The sequence below is a fragment of the Aedes albopictus genome, chromosome 1 (assembly GCF_035046485.1).
Source record: "Aedes albopictus strain Foshan chromosome 1, AalbF5, whole genome shotgun sequence".
NCBI classification, from domain to species: Eukaryota; Metazoa; Arthropoda; class Insecta; order Diptera; family Culicidae; genus Aedes; species Aedes albopictus.
In genome coordinates this window covers 268,346,083-268,351,146 of record NC_085136.1, presented here as the reverse complement: position 1 = coordinate 268,351,146, position 5,064 = coordinate 268,346,083, and the positions used below count along the sequence as shown (strand labels likewise).

Sequence of the window (5,064 nt, the reverse complement as noted above, 5' to 3'; positions counted from 1 at the left end):
TGGTGAACCTTCTGTATGACTAGTTCTGGCGATTAAGAGAAATCGTTCTATATTCAAAGATGCATTTTGCGTCACCAAACAACTTCAGAGGACTTGGTGAACCTTCGGCATGACTAGTTCTGGTGATTTGGAGAAATAGTTCTATTTTCAAAGTAGATGCATTTTGTGTTACCAAACAACTTCAGAGGACTTGGTGAACCTTCTGTATGACTAGTTCTGGCGATTAAGAGAAATCGTTCTATATTCGAAGATGCATTTTGTGTTACCAAACAACTTCAGAGGACTTGGTGAACCTTCGGCATGACTAGTTCTGGTGATTTGGAGGAATCGTTCTATATTCAAAGTAGATGCAATTTGTGTCACCAAACAACTTCAGAGGACTTGGTGAACCTTCTGTATGACTAGTTCTGGCGATTAAGAGAAATCGTTCTATATTCAAAGATGCATTTTGTGTCACCAAACAACTTCAGAGGACTTGGTGAACCTTCGGCATGACTAGTTCTGGTGATTTGGAGAAATAGTTCTATTTTCAAAGTAGATGCATTTTGTGTTACCAAACAACTTCAGAGGACTTGGTGAACCTTCTGTATGACTAGTTCTGGCGATTAAGAGAAATCGTTCTATATTCGAAGATGCATTTTGTGTTACCAAACAACTTCAGAGGACTTGGTGAACCTTCGGCATGACTAGTTCTGGTGATTTGGAGGAATCGTTCTATATTCAAAGTAGATGCAATTTGTGTCACCAAACAACTTCAGAGGACTTGGTGAACCTTCTGTATGACTAGTTCTGGCGATTAAGAGAAATCGTTCTATATTCAAAGATGCATTTTGCGTCACCAAACAACTTCAGAGGACTTGGTGAACCTTCGGCATGACTAGTTCTGGTGATTTGGAGAAATAGTTCTATTTTCAAAGTAGATGCATTTTGTGTCACCAAACAACTTCAGAGGACTTGGTGAACCTTCGGCATGACTAGCTCGGGTGATTTGGAGAAATAGTTCTATTTTCAAAGTAGATGCATTTTGTGTCACCAAACAACTTCAGAGGACTTGGTGAACCTTCTGTATGACTAGTTCTGGCGATTAAGAGAAATCGTTCTATTTTCAAAACAGAAAAATGTTGTTTTGACTACCTACATGTCATAACATAAAGAAATTCAGCGATTAGACTGGGTATTTTTGTTTCAATATATGTACTTACCCGCATGCACGAACTGGTGATGTATGATGTCCTCCGTATGGTTTAGGATTAGACTTCCAACCTACGCTTTGATAAGATACACCTGGGCAACTTGAAGCTGGTTTGGCAAGATTATACGCAAAGTTTTGAAAAAGATTTCAATACAATTTGGAAATGTATCCTTTACTAAGAGATTGTTTGATCCAAAAACTATTTTGTTATGACATTCAAATAGATTATCATGATAAGATAACTTAATGTTAATCCACTTATGATCTTATCCCACCGTCTCAAATTGCCCCGTTGTACCTTAGTTTGATTTTTAACTATTAAACATTCCTATAACAACTGAAGTGACTGCCCATAACTGCATATTTGTAACATTTGCATTTTTCACTAGTATTGAGTTAATACCAGGGATGATCAACGAAACAGAAGTACCTACTTTCAATTACCCTAATAAAATTTTAAAGTTTGTTCAAGGATATTTGAAATAAGTCATTTTGTCTCAATGTTGAATGCATGTAATTGCATAACAGTCACACTGAAAAAATAGCCAGACTTTAAAGCGTGCAATCAATTTTATTAAGGTTTTATTTATTTTCTGGCTATTGGTTCAGCATACAAAAAGTGCTGTAGATAATTTTATCGCTAAACGATTGATTTGGAGTTTATGTTTTTTTTTTTTTTTAATTTCGGTTTATTCACATGCAAGCGAAAATGGTAATTTGCCTATTTTTGTCGATTGTTACTGATATGCGATTATGGGCAGATGTAGTTATTCATACAACTAGTAGCCCCAGCCTATGTAATTTCGGATGACTTTATAGAGCCCAACAAAACACCTCACCCCCACCCACCGCATTTTTTTTTTATTAATATTATATAAAAACAGAAAGAAATATTACAAAGCATTTGATAAATGAGACCGGTGAAGAAGCTGCTCCATGATTAGCAGAAGTGCCTGAAATGGATTTTTAAAACTTAGAAAAGAACTTGTCGAAAATACCAATACCCGAATACCAGATCCCAACACATCATCTACTCATCGACTTCAAGGGGGCATACGACAGTATCGACCACGCAGATCTATGGAAAATCATGGACGAGAACAACTTTCGCGGGAAGATTACAAAACTGATATAGGGGAAATTGCCTATTCTCGGCCGTTTTGATCTCTTCGTCTTTGGGGGTTTTTTGAAACCTATTGAACTCAGAGTTGGTCTCAAATCCTTCCCAACTATGCTGAATTATATAGCCAAGTTTCAGGCAATTTGGCTGACAAAAACCCCTCATGACGAAGAGAACAAACCTGCCGATAATACCCATTGTCACCCTAAGTGACGAAGGACGATGTGCAAAACCACGTAAGGATTTTGGCTGAACTGTACAGTTCATTACAATCTCAACGGGGACTTCAATTCTACATGATTGAACACTACTATGTAACTCATCCACAAGACAAAACTCAGCTGATATTGCTTATTTACCGAATGATTACAAAGTGTCACTTTATATTATTGAACTTAATGACTATTGTAATGAAATATATTTAAAGCTTTGATTTGTAGCAGCTTGAACAGCAATCAATTGTTGGATTTCTAATTAATAAAATGTCTGCCAAAAGAGTTGGTCCACCAATGCCTCTACGCTACACTGGGTACGATCTTTACGAAATCTGGCCAATTTGTCTGTTTTGCGCATGACATTGATATTATTGCTAGAAGATATTGTTTCGGAACGTAGCAGAACTGTACACCTAGGGACAATTTAAATATCACGTCCATCATTTTTCAGAATTTTTAGATCCCTCTCCCCCTTTGTCACGCGTTTTCGTATACCTAATATATGCAGTGTCACACTTTTTCAGACCCTCCCTCCTCTCTAAACGATGGACATCATATTAGAATGACCCCCTATCTAAAACGAGGAGCTAGACAGGACAAGCCTTGGCAGCAATGTTGCGATTCTTTTGATGTGGTAGTGGTAGAAGAATTCATCTACTTCGTTTCCTTGCTAACAACAACGTCAGTCGTGAAATACAAATAATCAGTGGAAGACTTTAAGTGCAACGAGGATATCTTCGAGGTAGTTGAGTTCAAGTTCTATACCTCGGATACTTACTGATGACTGATAACAATGTGAAATACAAAGGGCATCATCAGTGGAAGCCGTGCCTACCATTGATTCCTGAAGAAATTGCAGTCTAAAAAGATTCACCTCCGCATCATTTACAAGACGCCAATAAGACCAGTAGTCCTCTACCGACAAGAGACTTTAACCATGCTCGAGGAGGACTTGCCAGCATTTTAAGTTTCCGAGCGACGAGTCCTAGAGACGATATTTGGCGGCATGCAGGAGAACGGTATGTGGCAGTGAAGGATGAAGCACTAGCTCGCTCTACGGTGCACCCAATATCCTGAAAGTGGCTAAAGCTGACCGGATACGCTGGGCAGGGCAGGTTGCGAGAATGCCGGACAACAATCCGGCAACGTTGATATTTACTAATTATCCGGTTGCCACAAAAAGGCGTGCACAGAGAACACGATGGGTGGACTAGGTGCAACGTGAAAGCGCTCATAGAACACTAGAGGAAGCAGGATTTGTCTCAGTCAAGTAAGAAACAAAAGATGTAACAATAAAAATCTTTTTCGTAGAAAAATCCAGCTGGAACCAAACACCAGTAATATAATGGTCTGGTGCAATTTCTGATAGAATTTCCAAAGCAATATTAGGTAGACTTACCTTTATCGTCGCAAACTACGTTCGATTCCCTGGTCAGCTGTTTCTCCATCTCCTGTTGGGTCACTACCGCATGCTACGTGCTGGTTTACAGCGAGTTGATTGAGATTCCACCGGTCTATTCGTTTTCCTATTTCAGCTTGACCACCTGTTCGTACTGCGCCTTGCCCTGCAACTTGTTCCATTCACCGTTGCAGAACAAGAGAAACGCCGACAGAACATTTCGGTGCGTTGGGGTCTTAGAATTTTGTCACGTACCTACTTCTGCGTCTCCAAATCAAAACGCTAATTCCGGAGCTTGTTCTTTTCGCGGCAGCTTTACACGAAAAATACGCTGCCATATCGTGGCAGACCGTCTACACCAACCTAAGGATAAAAGAAAGATTCGTTAATAATTCAATAATTCCCCCATTACTTTATATTATTACATCATCTAACCTAATGTTTTTCGCCTTACTAGTAGAATCGTTTTCACAACGAGAACGGTAATTTACTGTACGAATCCATCAGAACTTCGCAGCAGAATAGACCCAGAGCACACCCAGAGGCTAGTTGTGGAGCACCTTCGAAAATGAAGTAGGTATGGGTCGAGGAAAATTCTAGCTGGCAGCAAATCGATGACTGACGAACGCTCAGAAAGGTGGCTGTCTACGGCACGTCTCAGTACGGCACCAGACCGGTCATCAAGCTCCGGCATGTCAGCCAAGCTGGAATAAATGTTAGATTTTTAATATGCAGCGAAAGATTCTCATATTTATGCGATAATACTTACAATATTAACAATTTAAGCAATGTTCACCGCTGCTCTTTGGTGTTTTGTTTTCACTTGTTTATTTCGCGCGCGCGAATGAGGTTCGGTTTGACAGGTGTTCTTCAGACACTGAATCAAAAATTTCTGTCCTTCTTGATATGCATGATTCGGAAAGATTAGAAATGATTCAAAAAGATTCAAAAAAGATTAAACTCAAAAGATCAGAGTGTCATCCCTTCGAGTAATTCAAATGTGATGCTGACATCACTAATCAATCACTGACCCGTTCTTCCCTATAAACTTAAGCTTAGCAATCCATTCGGTTTAACCCTTTCAGGACGGTTGGGTCATTTGCACCTCGCTGGCGTGTTCTACAGCGGCGAGGTTGGT

At 39.6% G+C, this 5,064-nt stretch overlaps 1 long non-coding RNA gene across 1 annotated transcript; it reads right to left on the bottom strand.

Moving 5' to 3' along the window:
- Nucleotides 1-874: 874 nt before the first annotated feature.
- Nucleotides 875-4,837, bottom strand: LOC115259573 (uncharacterized). The gene is made up of 4 exons (XR_003894146.2): nucleotides 4,696-4,837; nucleotides 4,362-4,630; nucleotides 3,927-4,289; nucleotides 875-2,145 (listed from the first exon to the last, which is right to left on the bottom strand). It is a non-coding gene; the product is annotated as an uncharacterized LOC115259573 (long non-coding RNA).
- Nucleotides 4,838-5,064: the final 227 nt, after the last annotated feature.